Below are 12,348 nucleotides of genomic sequence, written 5' to 3' on the forward strand. Positions count from 1 at the left end.
CAGCACACCAACTTTGTACTGCCTGCTTATTTGAATGATTGTTGTGTGCAGCCAGCAATATCTGTGCTGTTCATTGGCTGTGCACCACTGTATGGGGCCCAAAATCGTATCGTCCTAGCATGACTTAAAGATAGCCTGCCTTGCTGAAAGTTAGCCTGCACTTCTTAAAGAAGAGTTGCATTGTGGCTGAAGCAGGTACTGGCAGTCGTGCAGGACCTGGGAAACAGTGAAGAAGGACACAACATGGGAGACAGTGGACTCCAAGATGGTCAGAGCTTGCACTGGAGTCCTTGGTGGAGAATACCCTCTGAGGGTTTTTCCCTATGCGTTGCTGGTCCGGACAAAGTCCCCAAGAGTTATCGGAGTTTTATCCTTGGAGGAACGATGTTCCCTTACCCTTCCCAGGAGATGAGTAAGTCCATTGTACTGCTCAGGGATACAGGGGCAACTCAGTCCTTAATGTTGGGAAACAGCCTAAGCCTTCCCCTTGAAACCTCCATGAAAGCCAAGGCCCTGATCAGTGGAGTGGGAGGAGGTTACCTGTCTGTTCCCCTCCATTGTGTCCACCTACAGTACGACCTAGTCTCAGGCCCTGTCACCATAGGAAATGTCTCAGAATTACCGGTAGCAGGGATAGACTTCCTACCAGGAAACGATTTGGCTGGCAGCAAGATAATAGCAACCCCTATAATGCTAGACCAGCCCAGCGAAACCAGGGAAACCGAACAACTACAAGAGGAAGTACCAGGGATCTTCCCCGATTGTGTAGTGACTTGGTCCCAAGCTAGACAGGCTCAATTAGTTGAAAGGGAACCAGTGCCCCAACTGGATGAGCCGGAGGTCTGGTTAGCTGAAACTTTCTTTAAGGACCTATCTGAAAGGGAGAAGGTGCTCAGCCGAGCCTCGCAAATTGATGCCCGGTAGGCAGATCTTGGAATAAAGTGCATAGCACAGACTGCTTGTTCTGAGGCTTTCATGGAGGTTTCAGGGGGAAGGCATAGGCTGTTTCTCCAACATTAAGGACTGAGTATCCCCTGATGTGTCCTGGCCTGTCGGAAGACCTTACACAAATCAACGATTCTCGGAAGACCGCTGTCATTAACAACGAGCTCAGTAGACTCATTGTGGACATTGCAGCACTTCAGGAGACATGCCTCCCTGCGAGCGGATCACTAAGAGAGCAAGACTACACCTTCTTCTGGCAGGGTAGAGATCCTGAAGAACCAAGCCAGCATGGAGTGGGCTTCGCCATCAGAAACTCTTTGCTCAGCATGATAGAGCCACCTCCTAATGGCTCGGAACGCATACTGTCCATCCGACTGCTCACCGCCTCTGGTCCAAAACACCTACTCAGCATCTATGCTCCAACACTCTGCTCCCCACCTGAAATTAAAGACCAGTTCTACGAGGAACTCCATAATATTAGTAGCATTCCCAATACCGAACATTTGTTCCTGCTGGGGGACTTTAACGCCAGGGTTGGGTCCGACCATGAGTCATGACCCTCCTGCCTTGGGCGCTATGGCATTGGAAGGATGAATGAGAATGGACAGAGACTGCTGGAATTGTGTACCTATCACAACCTCTGCATCACCAACTCATTCTTTCATACTAAACCCTGTCACCAGGTTTCATGGAGGCACCCAAGATCACGTCGTTGGCACCAGCTGGACCTCATCGTCACAAGGCGAGCCTCTTTAAACAGCGTTTAAATCGCATGCAGCTTCCACAGTGCGGACTGCGACACCGACCACTCCCTGGTGTGCAGCAAGGTTAGACTCAAACCAAAGAAGCTGCATCACTGCAAGCAGAAGGGACTCTCGCGCATCAAAACGAACAGAATTTCTTATCCACAGCTGTTACATAAGTTTAGAAATTCGCTTGAAAAAGCCCTTCAAAACTCTCCTACAGGGGATGCAGAGACCAATTAGGCCCACATCAGAGACGCCATCTATGACTCAGCAATGACCACCTATGGCAAAAGTGAGAAGCAGAATGCAGACTGGTTTCAATCTTACTTTGAAGAGCTGGAACCTGTCATAGCCGCTAAGCGCATTGCACTGTTGAACTACATGAAAGCTCCCAGCGAATTAACATCCATAGCACTTAAAGCAGCCAGAGGCGCTGCACAAAAAACAGCCAGGCGCCGCACAAATGACTACTGGCAACACCTATGCAGTCGTATTCAGCTGGCCTCTGACACCAAAAACATCAGAGGTATGTATGATGGCATTAAGAGAGCTTTTGGGCCAACCATCAGGAAGATCGCCCCCCTCAAGTCTAAATCAGGGGACACGATCACTGACCTATGCAAGCAAATGGACCGATGGGTGGAGCACTACCTAGAACTGTACTCCAGGGAAAATCTTGTCACTGATACCACCCTCAATGCAGCCCATTCTCTGCCAGTCATGGATGAGCTGGACGAACAGCCACAAAATTGGAACTCAGTGATGCCATTGATTCTCTAGCCAGTGGAAAAGCCCCTGGGAAGAACGGCATTACCGGTGAAATAATCAAGAGTGCCAAGCCTGCTATACTTTCAGCACTGTACGAACTGCTTTGCCTGTGCTGGGACGAGGGAGCAGTACCACAGGACATGCGCGATGCCAATATCATCACCCTCTACAAGAGCAAGGGTGACCGCAGTCACTGCAACAACTACCGTGGAATCTCCCTGCTCAGCATAGTGGGGAAAGTCTTCACTCGAGTTGTTTTAAACAGGCTCCAGAAGTTGGCTGAGCATGTCTACCCTGAAGCACAGTGTGGCTTTTGAGCAGTGAGATCCACCATTGGCATGCTGTTCTCCCTTCGCCAGCTACAGGAGAAATGCCGTGAACAACAGATGCCCCTCCACATTGTTTTCACTGATCTCGCCAAAGCCTTTGACCTTGTCAGCAGACGTGGTCTCTTCAAACTACTAGAAAAGATCGGATGTCCACCAAAGCTACTAAGTATCATCACCTCATTCAATGACAATATGAAAGGCACAATTCAGCATAGCGGCGCATCATCAGACCCCTTTCCTATCCTGAGTGGCGTGAAACAGGGCTGTGTTCTCGCACCTACACTGTTTGGGATCTTCTTCTCACTGCTGCTCTCACATGCGTTCAAGTCTTCAGAAGAAGGAATTTTCCTCCACACATGATCAGATGGCAGGTTGTTCAAACTTGCCCGTCTACGAGCAAAGACCAAAGTACGGAAGGTCCTCATCAGGGAACTCCTCTTTGCTGACGATGCTGCATTAACATCCCTCACAGAAGAGTGTCTGCAGAGACTCATCGGCAGGATTGCAGCTGCCTGCAACAAATTTGGCCTAACCATCAAGAAAACGAACATCATGGGACAGGTCGTCAGAAATTCTCCATCCATCAATATCGGTGACCACGCTCTGGAATTGGTTCAAGAGTTCACCTACCTAGGCTCAACTATCACCAGCAACCTGTCTCTCGATGCAGAAATCAACAAGCGCATGGTAGCCACTGCTAAGTCCAGACTGGCCAAGAGAATGTGGGAAAATGGCGCACTGACACGGAACACAAAAGTCCGAGTGTATCAAGCCTGTGTCCTCAGTACCTTGCTCTACGGCAGCGAGGCCTGGACAACGTATGTCAGCCAAGAGCAATGTCTCAATTCATTCCATCTTCGCTGCCTCCGGAGAATCCTTGGCGTCAGATGGCAGGACCGTATCTCCAACACAGAAGTCCTCGAGGCGGCCAACATCCCCAGCATATGCACCCTACTGAGCCAGCGGCACTTGAGATGGCTTGGCCATATGAGCTGCATGGAAGATGGCAGGATCGCCAAGGACACATTGTACAGCAAGCTCGTCACTGGTATCAGACCCACCGGCTGTCCATGTCTCTGCTTTAAAGATGTCTACAAACACAACATGAGGTCCTGTGACATTGACCACAAGTCGTGGGAGTCAGTTGCCAGTGATCGCCAGAGCTGGCGGACAGCCATAAAAGCGGCGCTAAAGAGTGGCGAGTCGAAGAGACTTAGCTGTTGGCAGGAAAAAAGACAGAAGCGCAACGGGAGAGACAACTGTATAACAGCCCCGACAACCAATTTTATCTGCAGCACCTGTGGAAGAGTCTGTCACTCTAGAATTGGCCTTTATAGCCACTCCAGGCGCTGCTTCACAAACCACTGACCACCTCCAGGCGCTGACCCATTGTCTCTCGAGACAAGGAGGCCAAAGAAGAGAGAAGAAGAAGGACTGAGTATCCCCTGTATCCCTGAGCAGTAAAATTGATTTGCTCATCTCCTGGGAAGGGTAGGGGACATAGTTTGTTCGAGGATAAAACTCCGATAACTCTCGGGGAATTTGTCTGGACCAGCAACACATAGGGAAATACCCTCAGAGGGTCTAGGCTCTCCCGTGAGGGCCTCTGCCGTACTTGCTATGCCCTTTACTGTGATATCCTCCTTGGGACCGCCCATGCGGAGACATACTAGACCCACAGGCTTTCCGTTTAGCCTCCAGCATTCTGACCTGAAGTGACCCACTTTGTTACAGTGGGAGCACACTGGTCTCCGGGGTTTCTCTTTGAGGGCTTGGGATGGACTCTTTGCACACTCATTTGTTTTCCCCTTTCCAGATGTGGCTCCCTTCTTATTCTCCCACTGTTTTGGGGGTGGCTTTGGAAGGATCTGCCTGAGTTGCCAGGCCCATGTGTAAGGTCATAGCTATCGGCAGCAACTGTGTGGACTCTCTGCCCCTCCAAGTGCACTCTAAGGTTGAGGGGTTGGCAATTTATAAACTCCTCCAGCAACATTAGCTTGCATAATTCCTCATAAGAGCACTGTATTTTTACAGATCCGACCCACCGATCGACAGCGATTTGCTTTCGTCTTTTGAATTCTAAATAAGTCTGCATGGGTTTCTTTTGAGTATTCCTGAATTGCTGGCAAAATGCCTCTGGGACCAACTCATAAGCACTATGGATGGCAGCTTTGGTCTGCTCGTAATTAGCTGAATTTCAGGGGACAGCATAGAATAGACCTCTTGAGCCTTCCCTCTTTACTGTCCCTGAATCATGAGGGCCCACATTTCTTGTGGCCATTGTAACTGTCCCGCTACTTGCTCAAAAGTAGCAAAAAAGGATTCCACCTCACTCTCTTCAAATTTTGGAACGAACTTAGCATACTTAAGAGCCTGAAAGCCTGATACTGGGTTCGGGAGATTGGATGGTTACCGGGTAAAGAAAGATTTTTCCCAGCAACCTCCAACTGTCTCACCTCTCTGCTTGAGCCTTCATCTCCATTTCCATTTTCTGTAGCTGGGAAACCCTTTCTCTCTCCTTTTTTCTCTCTCTTTGCTTTTCTTTCTCTCTCTCTTTGCCTTTCTCTTTCCTCTCTTTTTCTCTTTCCTCTCTCTTACCTTTTCTCTCTCCTCTCTCTCTTTCCTTTTCTCTCTCCTCTCTCTCTCTTTACTTTTCTCTTTCCTGAAACTCCAGTTCTGTCCTGGCTTTGCCAGTTCCATTCTGGCCATGGGAGATGGGTCAGATTCAGAAGTTAATCCCCCGTCTACCTGTTCCGGAATGGGTCTGTGTCCTATGTGCTCAGCCAGCACTTTTAGGAGCTCAGTTCGTTTCACCTTGCTGGGCAGTTTCACTTGTATCTCCCTAGCTATAGTTTTTAACTGGTCTGTACTCAGGTTTGCCAACATTTCAGCAGTTACATCACCTTGCTCCAAAAACATCTTGGAATCAAAATATGCCATTTTCTAATGTTAAGAGTAAGAAATTTCTTTTTTGCTGCGGTTGTTTATTTGTCTCAGAAATCTTTTCAGCTACTAGATTTTCCGCCTTGTCTTACAATCAGTTTATTTTAATTTCTGATTTAAGTTGTTTCTTAAATGTGGCCTTTCATGGGTTTATCGCGTACTTGAGCTCCCAATTTCTGTTCTGACCATGCAGTTAATTTTTTTTTTCTTCTGTACAAATTTCCCTGTTTTTCCAAACACCTGTCAGTAAATAGATTTGTGATTGAATTTCTTTTCCTCCCGTGAACCCTAATAATAAATGACCGCTTCAAGAAAATGGATTTTAAAGTTAAAACAAAGAAGTAGGGTATATTAACACACTCTTAAACTCGGGAAGGGATTTAATTTCACCACGCACACTTACAAACACTCAGGGAAAGGTTAAAGGCATAAAAAAAGGCAAGGACATTTATTAAATAGATACTTATCTTAACTACTGGCTAATATAGATTTCAGTTAAACGTATTTTTTTTTAAATATCAAAAAAAGTCCAAAGATTGCAGATCACCGATTAGAAATGCAGAGCAGAGGCGGAGCTGTTAGAGATATCTCTTCTCTTGCAAATGTCTTTTTCTTTGCACTCTCAAAGATAGTAGTGGAGACAGCTAAATTGCTGAAGTCAGAGCAAGAAATTGGGACAGAGAAGAAATTGGTAGAAATCAGACTTTTCTGGTGTTACTTGCAGCTTGCCTTGTTGATTTTACTTTCTGGATTTGTCAAAGTGTGGCTTCTGTTTAATTTTTTTCTTGTTGAAAAGCCCTTAGAGAAAGAAGTCAATGCAGCTTGAAGACAGTTCAGCTTTTTGCAGAGAGGTCTCAAGGAAAAGTCTCTGTAGCACACGCTGCTGTGTAAAATCATGCAGGCCGTACCTGAAACAGTTACAATGTCAAGTCCAGGCAGGTTGAATATGGGATCTCCTGGGTCCTAAGGTTAGACTCTTTTCAAGTGGCGGTCCCACCTGACCTCTCTCCTTCATTTTGACGATCGGAACACAGAAGTACAAACTTATAACATGCTGTATAAAACAGCGGTTGACATTAACATTCAAATGCACAACATAATTCACAAGTGGGTTCACATCCATTTGTGACAAGTGTATCTTGTATGTAGTACACACTGCTGCCACTGTATGTCTTTTTTTTTCTTTTAGAGATACAGCACTGAAACAGGTCCTTCAGCCCACTGAGTCTGTGCCAACCAAGAACCACCCATTTATACTAACCCTACAGTAATCCCATATTCCCTACCACCGACCTACACTAGGGGCAATTTTACAATGACCTATCACCTGTAAGTCTTTGGCGGTGGGAGGAAACAGGAGCACCTGACGAAAACCCACGCGGTCACAGGGAGAACTTGCAAACTCCGCACAGGCAGTCCCCAGAATTGAACCCAGGTCCCTAGAGCTGCGAGGCTGCGGTGCTAACCACTGCGCCACTGTGCCGCCCACTGTGCGATCTGTAGTGGAGGAAGCGAATGTTTAAGTTGGTGGATGGGTGGCGATCAAGCTTTGTCCTGGATGTTGTTGAGCTTCTTGAGTGTTGTTGGAGCTGCACCCATCCTGGCAAATGGAGAGTAGTCCATCACCTTTGTGTCTTGTAGCTAGCTTTGGGGAGTCAGGAGGTGAGTTTCTCACCATAGAACTCCCAGACTCTGACCTGCTCTTGTGGCCACAGTATTTATATGGCTGGTCAAGTTAAGTTTCTGGTAAATGGTAACCCTCCAGGATGTTAATAGTCAGGGATTCAGTGATGGTAATCATCTTCTTAGTCCCTCAGGTATGAGGATGACTTTCTTCCACTCCAGGGTTGTGGATCCTTCAGTGACTGAATCGTCCAATCCTGATTTTCCAGGTCACGAAGTTCATTTTGAGGGGGTGGAAGATGCCTGTACGTGGGTTCTTTTAATATTAGGGGGGTCATTGCATACCGACTACCACAAGTTCCGAGCGAAGCAAGGTCTTTGTCCAATGGCAGGGATGGCCGAGATGATTGGAGACCAGGCTCCGCTACATAGACAGGGACTAATACATATACATGGTTAGCATGTCGAGCTGGAGAGCCCGGATGCAGGCCATGTGGATCTGCGTCAGGGTGTTCTTGAAGAGGTAGCTAAAAATCTGCTCCAAGGGCTGCTGTGACAATGGCTCTGCAGGACCCCTGATGGAGCTGGCAGGATTAGGTAATGCCATTGAATGTCAAGGGGAGATGGTTAAATTCTCTTGTTGGAGATGGTCACTGCCACGTGTTGTCCAGATCTTGCTACACGTGGACACAGACTGCTTCAGTATCTGAGGTGTTGCAAATGGTACTGAGCACTACAATCATCAGTAAACATTCCTACATCTGATCTTATGATGAAGGGATGAAGCAGCTGAAGTTGGTTGGGCCTAGGACACCACCCTGATGAACTCCTGCAGCGATGTCCTGGGGTTGGATGTTAGGCTTCCAACAACTACAACCATCTTCCTTTGTTCTAGGTATGACTCCAATCTGTGGAAATTTTCCCTGATTCCTGTTGACTTCAATTTTGCTAGGGTTCCTTGATGCCATACTCGGACAAATGCTGCCTTGATGTCCGCTGCAATTCTTCTCTTTTTTCCATGTTTGAGGTGTGAGTCCGAGTGGCCCTGGTGGAACTCAAATTGAGCATCGGTGAGCAGGTTATTGCTGTGTGAGTGCAGCTGGATAGCACAATGACACTTTCCATTACTTTTCTGATAATTGAGAATTGGCTGATAATTGTGGTAATTGGATTTGTCCTGCTTTTTGTGGACAGGACATACCTGGGCAATTTTCCATATTGTCATCTAGATGCCCGCTTGGCTGGGGGCGCGGCTATTCTGCAACACAAGTCTTCACTATTGCTGGGATGTTATCAGGGCCCATCGCCTTTTCTGTATCCAGTGCCTTCAGCCTTTTCTTGATATCATGTGGAGTGAATGGAATTGGCTGAAGACTGGCATCTGTCATACTGGGGACCTCAGGAGGAGGCTGAGATGGATCATCCACTCAGCATTTCTGGCGGAAGACACTTGCAAATGCTTCAGCCTTGTTGTTTGCACTGATGTGCTCGGCGCCCCATCATTGAGGATAAGGATATTTGTGGAGCCACCACCTCCGGTTAGTTGTTTAATTGTCCACCACCATTCATGACTGGACATCAGAGATGAAGTCCCGCCTTCACATTGAGGATACCCTCCATCATGTGTGGCATGACCACCATGCTAAATGGGATAGATTTCGAGCAGATCTAGCAATGCAAAACTGGGCATCCGTGAGCTGCTGTGGGCCATCAGCTGCAGCAGAATTGTATTCAAACACAATCTGTAACCTCATGGCCTGACATATTCCCCACTCTACATTACCATCAAGCCATGAGACCAACTCTGGTTCAATGAAGGTGCAGGAGGGCATGCAAGGAGTAGCACCAAGCATATCCAAAAATGAGGTGTCAACCTGGTGAAGCTACAACACAGGACTACTTGTGTGCCAAATTGCGTAAGCAGCATGTGATAGACAGAGCTAAGCGATCCTATAACCGACGGACTCTGCCGTCCTGCCACATCCAGCTGTGAACTGTGGTGGACAATTAAACAACTAACTGGAGGAGGTGGCTCCACAAATATCCCCATCCTCAATGATGGGGGAGCCCAGCACATCAGTGTGAAAGATAAGGCTGAAGCATATGCAACAATCTTCAGCCAGAAGTGCCCAGGTGATGATCCATCTCAGCCTCCTCCTGAAGTCCCCGCATCACAGATGCCAGACTTCAGCCAATTCCCTTCACTCCACGTGATATCAAGAAACGACTGAAGGCACTTCAACGGCTATGGGCCCTGACTGCATTCTGGCAATAGCACTGAAGATATGTGCTCCAGAACCTGCCGCGCCCCTAGCCAAGCTGTTCCAGTACAGCTGCAAGACTGGCATCTACCCGGCACTGTGGAAAATTGCCCAGGTGTGTCCTGTACACAAAAAGCAGGACAAATCCAACCCAGCCAATTACCGCCCCATCAGTCTACTCTCAATCATCAGTAAAGTGATGGAAGGTATAATCGACCGTGCGATCAAGCGGCACTTGCTTAGCAATAACCTGCTCAGTGATGCTCAGTTTGGGATCTGCCAGGGCCACTCAGCTCCTGACCTCATTACAGCCTTGGTTCAAATATGGACCAAAGAGCTGAACTCAAGAGGTGAGGTGAGAGTGACTGCTCTTCACATCAAGGCAGCATTTGACTGAGTCCTGGCAAAACTGAAGTCAATGGAAATCGGGGGGAAAACTCTCCGCTGGTTGGAGTCATACCTAGCGCAAAGGAAGATGGTTGTGGTTGTTGGAGGTCAATCATCTCAGCTCCAGGGCATCACTACAGGAGTTCCTCAGGGTAGTGTCCTAGGCCCAACCATCTTCAGCTGCTTCATCAATGACCTTCCTTCAATCATAAGGTCAGAAGTGGGGAATGTTCGCTGATTATTGCACAATGTTCAGCACCATTCGCGACTCCTGAGATACTGAAGCAGTCCGTGTAGAAATGCAGCAAGACCTGGACAATATCTTGGCTTGGGCTGATAAGTGGCAAATAACATTTGCGCCACACAAGTGCCAGGCAATGACCATCTCCAACAAGAGAGAATCTAACCATCTCCCCTTGGCATTCAGTGGAATTACGATCACTGAATCCCCCATTATCAACATCCTGGGGTTTATGATTGACCAGAAACTGAACTGGAGTAGCCGTATAAACACTCTGGCTGCAAGAGCAGGTCAGAGGCTAGGAATCCTGCAGCGTGTTACTCACCTCATGACTCCCCAAAGCCTCTCCATGATCTACAAGTCACAAGTCAGGAGTGTGATGGAATATTCTCCACTTGCCTGGATGGCTACAGTTCCAACAACACTCAAGAAGCTCGACACCATCCAGGACAAAGCAGCCCGCTTGATTGGCACCCTATCTACAAACATTCACTTCCTCCACCACTGACACACAGTGGCAGCAGTGTGTACCATCTACAAGATGCGCTGCAGCAACACATTAAGGCTCCTTAGACAGCAACTTCCAAACCTGCGACCTCTACCAACTGGAAGGACAAGGGCAGCAAACGCATGGGAACACCACCATCTGCAAGTTCTCCTCCAAGTCACACACCATCCTGACTTGGAACTATATCACCATTCCTTCACTGTCGCTGGGTCAAAATCCTGGAACTCCCTTCCTAACAGCACTGTGGGTGTACCTACCCCACATGGACTGCTGCGGTTCAAGAAGGCAGTTCACCACCACCTTCTCAAGGGCAATTAGGGATGGGCAATAAATGCTGGCCTAGCCAGCGACACCCACATCCCATGAATAAATAAAAAAAAAAATTAAAATTTCTTGAAATCCTACCCAGACTGTTCATCAACATTGCCTGGAAAGAACTGTTCTTGGCAGATTCCTCGTGGCTGCCACCAGTTCGCCTTTGGGACACCTCACCAAAACAAAGGACTTCCTTATCTTCTCTTCAGTCTAAGTTATTTTTTATTCCTCTATTTCTTTGTAACAGCTGTAAACAAAAATCCCTTTTTTTCGCAGTTATCCGGTTGTGTATGTGAGTGTGCGTGAGAGGTAGGATAAATAAGGGGCCTTTAATATTTCAATTTGTGTGTATGCTTGCTTTATTATTGGTTAAAACTTGGGTTATAATAAACGGATAATGTTGTTGTTTAACAAAGAAACCTGGTTGGTGTGCTTTATTCTGGAATAAAAATAGAATATCTGATTGATGGTTTCGGTAAGTGGGAAAATTTGGATATATGTTGTGACCTGTGCAGAAGTGGGACTGAATTAACAGTGCATTCCTCCTGCCTCAGTCGTTACAGTTGTGGGAATGCTTAGCTCAGTCTTTTGCATGCCTCTTCTGCTGTTTAACATGCATGTAGTCATGTGTTGTAGCTTCACAAGGTTGGTACCTTATTTTTAGGTATGCCTGGTGCAGCCCCTGACAAGCTCTCCTGCACTCATTGAAGTATGATTGATCCCCTGTCTTTTTAATAAAACATACGGGATCCTTGGCTTAAAAATAGAGGCATAGAGTATAAAAGCTAGGAAGTTTTGCTAAATCTTTCTAAATCACTAGTTAGGCCTCACCTAGACTATTGTGTCAAATTCTGTGTATTGAATTGTTCCTTTCGATGAATTGAGCATTATTAGAAAGAATATCAGTGCCTTGGTACCAGGGATGAGGAAGTTCAGTTATAAAATTTAGAAAGAATAAAATTAAGAATATACTGAATTGCTACTTCTAACAATTCGAGTATGATTTCACTCAAGTTTAGATTGGCCTTGCATTGACTGCACAAAAGAATAAAGTCACATCCAATGCCTACCGTATAAAGTGCAGTCAGTCATCTGAGGTTATTAGAATCATGTACTAACTGATAACAGAGTTGGTCCATGTTTGCCTCCTGTTATGAAATAGTTAACCATTGGTTTGCCTCTCATTAGAAGCAAGCTAAGAAGTCTCTTTGGCTCTCCTTTTAACAAGATGTCTACAATCACTTCATAACTGAAATAACTGTCTGACCTGAACCTCTTTTAC

At 46.8% G+C, this 12,348-nt stretch overlaps 1 protein-coding gene across 6 annotated transcripts in view; it reads left to right on the plus strand.

Annotated features, from left to right (window-relative positions):
* Nucleotides 1-12,348, plus strand: part of kif6 (kinesin family member 6) — a 775,022-nt gene that overhangs the window by 601,288 nt on the left and 161,386 nt on the right. The window lies entirely within an intron of this gene.

The sequence above is a fragment of the Heterodontus francisci genome, chromosome 3 (assembly GCF_036365525.1).
Source record: "Heterodontus francisci isolate sHetFra1 chromosome 3, sHetFra1.hap1, whole genome shotgun sequence".
NCBI lineage: Eukaryota > Metazoa > Chordata > Chondrichthyes > Heterodontiformes > Heterodontidae > Heterodontus > Heterodontus francisci.